The sequence below is a fragment of the Pristiophorus japonicus genome, chromosome 21 (genome assembly GCF_044704955.1).
Source record: "Pristiophorus japonicus isolate sPriJap1 chromosome 21, sPriJap1.hap1, whole genome shotgun sequence".
In the NCBI taxonomy this organism is placed as follows: Eukaryota; Metazoa; Chordata; class Chondrichthyes; family Pristiophoridae; genus Pristiophorus; species Pristiophorus japonicus.
In genome coordinates, this window is record NC_091997.1 from 93071144 (window position 1) to 93081645 (window position 10502).

At 60.9% G+C, this 10502-nt stretch overlaps 1 protein-coding gene across 2 annotated transcripts in view; it reads right to left on the reverse strand.

Moving 5' to 3' along the window:
• Nucleotides 1-8262, reverse strand: part of dapk2b (death-associated protein kinase 2b) — a 187820-nt gene extending 179558 nt beyond the window's left edge. For both annotated transcript variants that reach the window (XM_070865236.1, XM_070865235.1), the window contains exon 1: nucleotides 8174-8262. The gene's annotated coding sequence lies outside the window, so the exon portion shown is untranslated. The remainder of the gene's footprint in view (nucleotides 1-8173) is intronic.
• Between the last annotated feature and the right edge of the window lie 2240 nt (nucleotides 8263-10502).

Below are 10502 nucleotides of genomic sequence, written 5' to 3' on the forward strand. Positions count from 1 at the left end.
GTTCTGGGGCAGACCATTGCATGGAGTCCCACCTCACTGGTCTCCCCCAGGTGGCACGGTGAGAGAGACCATCGCTCCATGTGTGTTTATACTGGGAAAAGGGAATTCCTGTGAATGATCGCCATACTGATCACAGGCTATTTTGTTAACACACCGAAGTATAAAACTATCCAACACTTTCACGGTTCAGGGCAGATTCTTTTTATGGGGAAAAATGTTTGGAAATATTCCATCCCCTCATCCTAGGCCATTCAAATCGAGACATTACTTTTGAATATTGTAACGATAATAATATTCACACCTGGGTACATCAGGCAGCTGAATATTTTGTCAGCACCGTGGCTAGTTTTCACCTTATCCGATTGATGTTTACACAACGCACTTTCCACGCGAGCTTGTTTGGGATTGAAGAACCGGAGTCACTGTAATGGGAACCTTTGAACATCTTGTTGTGCGAAGAAACCCCGCCCCCAATTTCACATCGCCCCCTCTCTCCCTGCTGTATGTCACTGTGGACAGGGTCGGTCAATCTGTGGGCTGCCCACCCACCCCAACTGGAACATCGCAGAAATATTCCACTTACTGCGTGAGTAGGTCAGTGAATGGGGCAAGGTGGAGGTGTCCGTCCAAAGGTGTGAAGGGCAGCTCAGGCCTGAGTGGCTAACCCCCTCCCCAACCAACCACCCACCCCTCACGGAGGGGCATCTCCCCATTCCCCCCCTCAGAGGGACCCCTTCCCCTCAGAGAGACACCTCCCTCTCTCCCCCCCTCCCCTCACCCTCAGAGATACACCATCCTCTCCTCCCCCTCCCCCCTCAGAGAGACACCTCCCTCTCCCCTCCGAGAGACACTTCCCCCCCCCCGACACCACCCCCCCTCCAAGAGACAATTCCCCCCTCAGAGAGACACCTCCCTCTCTCTTCCCCCCCCCTCAGAGACACACCACCCTCTCCTCCCCCTCCTCAGAGAGACACCTCCCTCTCCACCCCCCACCCTCAGAGAGACACCTCCCTCTCCACCCCCCCTCAGAGAGACACCTCCCTCTCCACCCCCCCCTCAGAGAGACACCTCCCTCTCCACCCCCCCCTCAGAGAGACACCTCCCTCTTCACCACCTCCCCCCCCTCACAGAGACACCTCCCTCTTCACCACCTCCCCCCCCTCACAGACACCTCCCTCTCCACCACCCCCCCTCCTCAGAGAGACACCTCCCTCTCCACTCCCCCCCCCCACCAGACCACTCTCCATGCTTGCTTTATCTGGTGGTGATCACCAAGCAGAGTGACATGCGATGTCAGTGTAGAATGAAATACAACCTGCTACATGTGGCTCCTGCTATTAAACACAGCCCTTTCAGATCATTCAAACCCTCCTCTGAAGTTCAGAACAGACAAAATAAATGCTGGGCCGGGAGTTAGGCACCTCCCCATAGGGGGGCAATATTCAGTCAGTAATTCCCATTTGTGAACCAAATCTCTCAACGTGCCAAAGGATTTATACAAGTCAGATATCAACACTTAAGATAACACACAGTCCTGATCCTAATGGTCGCTTCTGACAGGCATTGTCAAGTACTCGCACAAGAACTGTCACATTGCAGAATGTTGTAGCATCAGATAACATGGAGCGCAGTGACAGACACTGTGTGAACCCCATGGTCCCAGCCCCATTTAGGGAGCTCTGGGGCTCCGCACCCTGCCACATTACATCTCCCGGGCACCACCGCCCGGTTGTTTAAGGAGAGAGAAATTTTAAAAAGCTTTAAGGAAAAAAACTCGACATCAAATTCAAAAAAAGTGTTCAAGAGGGAGTAAATGGGAGAGCGATACAGGGCTGCAGGCAGTCCCACTGACTCAAAGAACAATTTGATGCACAAGTCAAGAATAGTTCACCTTTACAAGTAATTTAAAACCGCGATTTGCTGCAGGACGGGCAGACTGTACCGGGATCCCGGAGCTGGGCACAGGGGAGTGAGTGAGGGAGGGAGGGGAGTGAGTGAGTGTCCTGGGGAGTGAGTGGGAGGGAGAGTGAGTGGGAGGGAGAGTGAGTGGGAGGGAGAGTGAGTGGGAGGGAGAGTGAGTGGGAGGGAGAGTGAGTGGGAGGAGAGTGAGTGGGAGGGAGAGTGAGTGGGAGGGAGAGTGAGTGGGAGGGAGAGTGAGTGGGAGGGAGAGTGAGTGGGAGGGAGAGTGAGTGGGAGGGAGAGTGAGTGGGAGGGAGAGTGAGTGGGAGGGAGAGTGAGTGGGAGGGAGAGTGAGTGGGAGGGAGAGTGAGTGGGAGGGAGAGTGAGTGGGAGGGTGAGTGAGTGGGAGGGTGAGTGAGTGGGAGGGTGAGTGAGTGGGAGGGTGAGTGAGTGGGAGGGTGAGTGAGTGGGAGGGTGAGTGAGTGGGCGGGTGAGTGAGGTGGGCGGGTGAGTGAGTGGGCGGGTGAGTGAGTGGGCGGGTGAGTGAGTGGGCGGGTGAGTGAGTGGGCGGGTGAGTGAGTGGGCGGGGTGAGTGGGCGGGTGAGTGAGTGGGCGGGTGAGTGAGTGGGCGGGTGAGTGAGTGGGCGGGTGAGTGAGTGGGAGGGTGAGTGAGTGGGAGGGTGAGTGAGTGGGAGGGGGAGTGAGTGGGAGGGTGAGTGAGTGGAGGGTGAGTGAGTGGGAGGGTGAGTGAGTGGGAGGGTGAGTGAGTGGGGAGGGTGGTGAGGGGAGGGTGAGTGAGTGGGAGGGTGAGTGAGTGGAGGGTGAGTGAGTGGGAGGGTGAGTGAGTGGGAGGGTGAGTGAGTGGGAGGGTGAGTGAGTGGGAGGGTGAGTGAGTGGGAGGGTGAGTGAGTGGGAGGGTGAGTGAGTGGGAGGGTGAGTGAGGGGAGGTGAGTGAGTGGGAGGTGAGTGAGTGGGAGGGGTGAGTGAGTGGGAGGGTGAGTGAGTGGGAGGGTGAGTGAGTGGGAGGGTGAGTGAGTGGGAGGGTGAGTGAGTGGGAGGGTGAGTGAGTGGGAGGGTGAGTGAGTGGGAGGGTGAGTGAGTGGGAGGGTGAGTGAGTGGGAGGGTGAGTGAGTGGGAGGGTGAGTGAGTGGGAGGGTGAGTGAGTGGGAGGGGTGAGTGAGTGGGAGGGTGAGTGAGTGGGAGGGTGAGTGAGTGGGAGGGTGAGTGAGTGGGAGGGTGAGTGAGTGGGAGGGTGAGTGAGTGGAGGGTGAGTGAGTGGGAGGGTGAGTGAGTGGGAGGGTGAGTGAGTGGGAGGGTGAGTGAGTGGGAGGGTGAGTGAGTGGAGGGTGAGTGAGTGGGAGGGTGAGTGAGTGGGAGGGTGAGTGAGTGGGAGGGTGAGTGAGTGGGAGGGTGAGTGAGTGGGAGGGTGAGTGAGTGGGAGGGTGAGTGAGTGGGAGGGTGAGTGAGTGGGAGGGTGAGTGAGTGGGAGGGTGAGTGAGTGGGAGGGTGAGTGAGTGGGAGGGTGAGTGAGTGGGAGGGTGAGTGAGTGGGAGGGTGAGTGAGTGGGAGGGTGAGTGAGTGGGAGGGTGAGTGAGTGGGAGGGTGAGTGAGTGGGAGGGTGAGTGAGTGGGAGGGTGAGTGAGTGGGTGGGTGAGTGAGTGGGAGGGTGAGTGAGTGGGAGGGTGAGTGAGTGGGAGGGTGAGTGCGTGGGAGGGTGAGTGAGTGGGAGGGTGAGTGAGTGGGAGGGTGAGTGAGTGGGAGGGTGAGTGAGTGGGAGGGTGAGTGAGTGGGAGGGTGAGTGAGTGGGAGGGGTGAGTGAGTGGGAGGGTGAGTGAGTGGGAGGGTGAGTGAGTGGGAGGTGAGTGAGTGGGAGGGGGGAGTGAGTGGGAGGGTGAGTGGTGGGAGGGGTGAGTGAGTGGGGAGGGTGAAGTGAGTGGTGGTGAGGAGTGGGAGGGTGAGTGAGTGGGAGGGTGAGTGCGTGGGTGAGTGAGTGGGGCGGGTGAGTGAGTGGGCGGGTGAGTGAGTGGGCGGGTGAGGCGGGTGAGTGAGTGGGCGGGGAGTGAGGGTGGTGGTGAGTGAGTGGGCGGTGCGTGAGTGGGCGGGTGAGTGAGTGGGCGGGTGAGTGAGTGGGGGGTGAGTGAGTGGGCGGTGGTGAGGTGGGCGGGTGAGTGAGTGGGCGGGTGAGTGAGTGGGCGGGTGAGTGAGTGGGCGGGTGAGTGAGTGGGCGGGTGAGTGAGTGGGCGGGTGAGTGAGTGGGCGGGTGAGTGAGTGGGCGGGTGAGTGAGTGGGCGGGGTGAGTGAGTGGGCGGGTGAGTGAGTGGGCGGGTGAGTGAGTGGGCGGGTGAGTGAGTGGGAGGGTGAGTGAGTGGGCGGGTGAGTGAGTGGGAGGGTGAGTGAGTGGGAGGGTGAGTGAGTGGGAGGGTGAGTGAGTGGGAGGGTGAGTGAGTGGGAGGGGTGAGTGAGTGGGAGGGTGAGTGAGTGGGAGGGTGAGTGAGTGGGAGGGTGAGTGAGTGGGAGGGTGAGTGAGTGGGAGGGTGAGTGAGTGGGAGGGTGAGTGAGTGGGAGGGTGAGTGAGTGGGAGGGTGAGTGAGTGGGAGGGTGAGTGAGTGGAGGGTGAGTGAGTGGGAGGGTGAGTGAGTGGGAGGGTGAGTGAGTGGGAGGGTGAGTGAGTGGGAGGGTGAGTGAGTGGAGGGTGAGTGAGTGGGAGGGTGAGTGAGTGGGAGGGTGAGTGAGTGGGAGGGTGAGTGAGTGGGAGGGTGAGTGAGTGGGAGGGTGAGTGAGTGGGAGGGTGAGTGAGTGGGAGGGTGGGTTGAGTGAGTGGGAGGGTGAGTGAGTGAGGGTGAGTGAGTGAGTGGGAGGGTGAGTGAGTGAGTGAGGGTGAGTGAGTGAGTGGGGTGAGTGAGTGAGTGAGGTGAGTGAGTGAGTGAGGGTGAAGTGAGTGAGTGAGGGTGAGTGAGGGAGTGAGGGTGAGGGTGAGTGAGGGGTGAGGAGTGGTGAGGGTGAGTGAGTGTGAGGAGTGAGGGTGAGTGAGTGAGGGTGAGTGAGTGGGTGAGTGAGTGTGAGTGAGTGAGTGTGAGTGAGTGAGGGTGAGTGAGTGAGGTGAGTGAGGGTGAGTGAGTGAGGGTGAGTGAGTGAGGGTGAGTGAGTGAGGGTGAGTGAGTGAGGGTGAGTGAGTTGAGGGTGAGTGATGAGGGTGAGTGAGTGAGGGTGAGTGAGTGAGGGTGAGTGAGTGAGGGTGAGTGAGTGAGGTGAGTGAGTGAGGGTGAGTGAGTGAGGTGAGTGAGTGAGGGTGAGTGAGTGAGGGTGAGTGAGTGAGGGTGAGTGAGTGAGGGTGAGTGAGTGAGGGTGAGTGAGTGAGGGTGAGTGAGTGAGGGTGAGTGAGTGATGGGTGAGTGAGTGAGGGTGAGTGAGTGAGGGTGAGTGAGTGAGGGTGAGTGAGTGAGGGTGAGTGAGTGAGTGAGGGTGGTGAGTGAGGGTGAGTGGGGTGAGTGAGTGAGGGTGAGTGAGTGAGGTGAGTGAGTGAGGGTGAGTGAGGTGAGGGTGAGTGAGGGGTGAGTGAGTGAGGGTGAGTGAGTGAGGGTGAGTGAGTGAGGGTGAGTGAGTGAGGGTGAGTGAGTGAGGGTGAGTGAGTGAGGGTGAGTGAGTGAGGGTGAGTGAGTGAGGGTGAGTGAGTGAGGGTGAGTGAGTGAGGGTGAGTGAGTGAGGGTGAGTGAGTGAGGGTGAGTGAGTGAGGGTGAGTGAGTGAGGGTGGGTGAGTGAGGGTGGGTGAGTGAGGGTGGGTGAGTGAGGGTGGGTGAGTGAGGGTGGGTGAGTGAGGGTGGGTGAGTGAGAGTGGGTGAGTGAGGGTGGGTGAGTGAGGGTGGGTGAGTGAGGGTGGGTGAGCGAGGCGGCGGCAGCGAGGGAGGGAGGGAGGGGGCGAGGGAGGGGGCGAGGGAGGGGGGAGGGAGGGGGAGCGTGAGTGGGGGAGGGAGGGGGGAGGGAGGGAGTGAGGGAGGGGGTGAGGGAGGGGGTGAGGGAGGGGGTGAGGGAGGGGGTGAGGGAGGGGGTGAGGGAGGGGGTGAGGGAGGGGGTGAGGGAGGGGGTGAGGGAGGGGGTGAGGGAGGGGGTGAGGGAGGGGGGTGAGGGAGGGGGTGAGGGAGGGGGTGAGGGAGGGGGATGGAGGGGGGATGGAGGGGGTGAGGGAGGGGGTGAGGGAGGGGGGAGTGGGTGAGGGAGTGGGTGAGGGAGTGGGTGAGGGAGTGGGTGAGGGAGTGGGTGAGGGAGTGGGTGAGGGAGTGGGTGAGGGAGTGGGTGAGGGAGGGGGAGGGAGGGGGTGAGGGAGGGGGTGAGGGAGGGGGTGAGGGAGGGGGTGAGGGAGGGGGGGGGGTGAGGGAGGGAGGGGGTGAGGGAGGGAGGGGGTGAGGGAGGGAGGGGGTGAGGGAGGGAGGGGGTGAGGGGGAGGGGTGAGGGAGGGAGGGGGTGAGGGAGGGAGGGGGTGAGGGAGGGAGGGGGTGAGGGAGGGAGGGGGTGAGGGAGGGAGGGGGTGAGGGAGGGAGGGGGTGAGGGAGGGAGGGGGTGAGGGAGGGAGGGGTGAGGGAGGGAGGGGGTGAGGGAGGGAGGGGGTGAGGGAGGGGGTGAGGGAGGGGGTGGGGTGAGGGAGGGGGTGAGGGATGGGGTGAGGGAGGGGGGTGAGGGAGGGAGGGGTGAGGGAGGGAGGGGGTGAGGGAGGGAGTGGAGGGAGGGGTGAGTGGGGAGTGGTGGGGAGTGAGTGGGGAGTGAGTGGGGCGTGAGGGTCCGGGGAGTGAGTGAGTGAGGACCCAGAGAGTGAGGGAGTGAGGGAGGGACCCAGAGAGTGAGGGAGTGAGAAGGGTCCCGGGAGTGAGGGTCCCGGGGAGTGAGGGTCCCGGGGAGTGAGTGTCCCGGGGAGTGAGGGAGGGAGGGACCCGGGGAGTGAGTGAGGGTCCCGGGGAGTGAGGGTCCCGGGGAGTGAGGGTCCCGGGGAGTGAGGGTCCCGGGGAGTGAGGGAAGGAGTGAAGGGAGGGACCCGGGGAGTGAGGGAGGGACCCGGGAGTGAGGGAGTGAGGGAGGGAGTGAGTGAGGGTCCCGGGGAGTGAGGGAGGGACCCGGGGAGTGAGGGAGGGACCCGGGGAGTGAGGGAGGGACCCGGGGAGAGAGGGAGGGACCCGGGAGAGAGGGAGGGACCGGGGAGAGAGGGAGGGACCCGGGGAGCAAGGGAGGGACCCGGGGAGCGAGAGAGGGCGGGGAGCGGGAGAGGGTCCCGGGGAGCGGGAGAGGGTCCCGGGCAGCGAGAGAGGGTCCCGGGGAGCGAGAGAGGGTCCCGGAGAGCGAGAGGGGGTCCCGGGGAGCGAGAGGGGGTCCCGGGGAGCGAGAGGGGGGTCCCGGGGAGCGAGAGAGGGTCCCGGGGAGTGAGAGGGGTCCTGGGGAGTGAGAGGGGGAATGAGGGGCCCGGGGAATAGGGAGTGAGGGACCTGGGGAGTGAGGGAGGAAATGAGAAACCCTGAGAGTGAGGGAGCGACCCGGGGAGTGAGAGAGGGTCCTGGGGAGGGAGGGGGGGGAGGGAGGGAGGGGGAGGGGGGGAGGGAGGGAGGGGGAGGGAGGGAATGAGGGCCCGGGGAATAGGGAGTGAGGGACCCGGGGAGTGAGGGAGGAAATGAGGGTCCCGGGGAGTGAGGGAGGGTCCTGGGGAGGGAGTGAGGGAGGGAATGAGGGGCCCGGGGAGGGATGGAGGGTCCCGGGGAGTGAGGGAGGAAATGAGGGACCCGGAGAGTGAGGGAGGGACCCGGGGAGTGAGGGAGTGTCTCGGGGAGTGAGAGGGGGTCCTGGGGAGGGAGTGAGGGAGGGAGTGAGTGGCCCGGGGAGTGAGGGAGTGTCTCGGGGAGTGAGCGAGGGTCCTGGGGAGGGTGGGAAGGAATGAGGGGCCCGGGGAATAGGGAGTGAGGGACCCGGGGAGTGAGGGAGGGTCCTGGGGGGGAGTGAGGGAGGGAATGAGGGGCCCGGGGAGGCTGCAGCGGGTGCCGGGGAGGGTCCGGGGGAGGGAGTGAGGGAGGGTCCCGGGGCGGGAGTGAGGGGCCCGGGGAATAGGGAGTGAGTGAGTGTCCCGGGGAGTGAGAGAGGGTCCTGGGGAGGGAGGGAGTGAGTGAGTGAGTGAGGGAGGGGTCCGGGGAATAGGGAGGGGAGGGAGGGAGGGAGTGAGTGAGGGGCCGGGGAATAGGGAGGGAGGGAGGGAGGGAGTGAGTGAGGGGCCCGGGGAGGGTCCGGGTGGTGCGGTACTTACTCTGACTCTAACCCTGACTGTGACGCTCCGCGGGCGGGCAGCGACTGCAGGAATCTCCCCGCCACCAGCCGCCAGCACCGCGCGGCCCCGCCCCCATGCCAGGCCCCGCCCCCACTGCATGGCCCCGCCCCCATGGCCAGACCCCCCACTGCATGGCCCCGCCCCTGGCCAGACCCCGCCCCCCACTGCATGGCCCCGCCCCCATGGCCAGGCCCCGCCCCCATGGCCAGGCCCCCCACTGCATGGCCCCGCCCCATGGCCAGACCCCGCCCCCCACTGCATGGCCCCGCCCCCATGACCAGGGCCCGCCCCCACGTGCCCCAGATACAATGTGGCCAAATGTGACAATGTCCCAGTGTTGGGGTCAGGGGCCAATCCCCCTCCTCCTCCCTTGCCCTGACTTTATATAGCACCTGTGAAGTATCCTAGTGTTAGGGTCAGGGGCCAATCCCCCTCCTCACCCCTGGGCACCACCTCCCTCGCCCTGACTTTATGTAGCGCCTTTCATGGCCACCGGGCGCCCCAAAGCGATGTACAGCCAATGACATATTTTTCTCTTGAAGTGTAGTCACTGTTGTAATGTAGGAAACGCAGCAGCCAATTTGCGCACAGCAAGCTCCCACAAACATCAATGCCATGCAAGTGCGAACACCTGCAGGCTTTAAATAAAACATTATGGCAGCTTTCAGACTCTCCCAGAGACATCATTTGTAATGTAAGCCCACCCCGCTCCTCCAACCTTCGCCAATCTATTCTAGGGTTGCCAACGCAAAGAGTTTTGTGCCTTGCAATTAAAGACCAATCTCAGTAGCAGCACTCCCGCCTCTGAGTCCCACTCCAGGGACCTGAGCTGACACTCCAGTGCAGTGCTGAGGGAGTGCTGCACTGTCTGGGGTGCCGTCTTTCAGATGAGACGTCAAACTTTCTGCTCTCAGGTGGATGTGAAAGATCCCATGGCATTATTTGGAAGAAGAGCAGGGAGTTCTCCCCGGTGTCCTGGGAACAATATTTGTTTCTCAATCAACATCACTAAAAACAGATTAGTGGGTCATTATCACATTGCTGTTTGTGGGAGCTTGCTGTGCACAAATTGGCTGCCACATGACATTACAACAGTGACTACAATTTTATTAAAAGTACTTAATTGGCTGTAAAGTGCTTTCGGTAATCAGGTGGTAATCAAAGGCACTATATAAATGCAAGCCTTTCATTTCTTTCCAGGACTCTGCTGCAAGCAGCATGAGGGAGTAAAATCAGATGGTGCGGTTTACATTGTCTTTGCACACTCCTGTTTATTAGTTATAAAAATATTGCTGATGGGGGAAAAAAAGAGTCAAGAATCATCCATCATCATCATCATCATAGCAGTCCCTCAGAATCGAGGAAGACTTGTTTCCACTCAATAAGTGAGTTCTCAGGTGACTGTACAGTCCAATACGGGAATTACAGTCTCTGTCACAGGTGGGACAGACAGTGGTGAAGGGAAGGGTGGGTGGTACAGGTTTGCCGCACGCTCTTTCTGCTGCCTGCGCTGATTTCTGCATGCTCTCGGCGATGAGACTCGAGGTGCTCAGCGCCCTCCCGGATGCTCTTCCTCTTCTTAGGGTGGTCTTTGGCCAGGGACTCCCAGGTGTCAGTCGGGATGTTGCACTTTATCAGGGAGGCTTTGAGGGTGTCCTTGTAACGTTTCCTCTGCCCACCTGGGGCTCGCTTGCCATGTAAGAGTTTCGAGTAGAGCGCTGCTTTGGGAGTTTTGTGTCGGGCCTGCGGACAATGTGGCCCGTCCAGCGGAGCTGATCAAGTGCTTCGATGCTGGGAAGCATGCCGAGAGCAAGCAGAAATTAAGTGCAGGCAGCGGAAAGAGCGTGCGGCAAACCAGTCCCACCCTCCCTTTCCCTCAACGACTATCTGCCCCACCTGTGACTGTAGTTCTCATATTGGACTGTACAGCCACCTAAGAACTCATATTAAGAATGGAAGCAAGTCTTCCTCGATTCCGAGGGACTGCCTATGATGATGAGAGTTTCTGCATCCACTACCCTTCCAGGCAGTGAGTTTCAGACCCCCACAACCCTCTGCATGAAGAAGCACCCGACCCCAAATCCCCTCTGAACCTTCCATCAACCACCTTAAACCTATGCCCCCTTCTAATTGACCCCCTCCACAAATGGAAATAGGCCCTTGCTATCCATTATATCCAGGCCCCTCAAAATTTTGAACACCTCTCAGCCTCCCAATGAGAACAAACCCAGCCTATCCAATCTGTTCTCATAGCTAAGATTCTCCATTCCAGGCAGCATCCTCGTAAATCTCCTCTGCACCCTCTCTA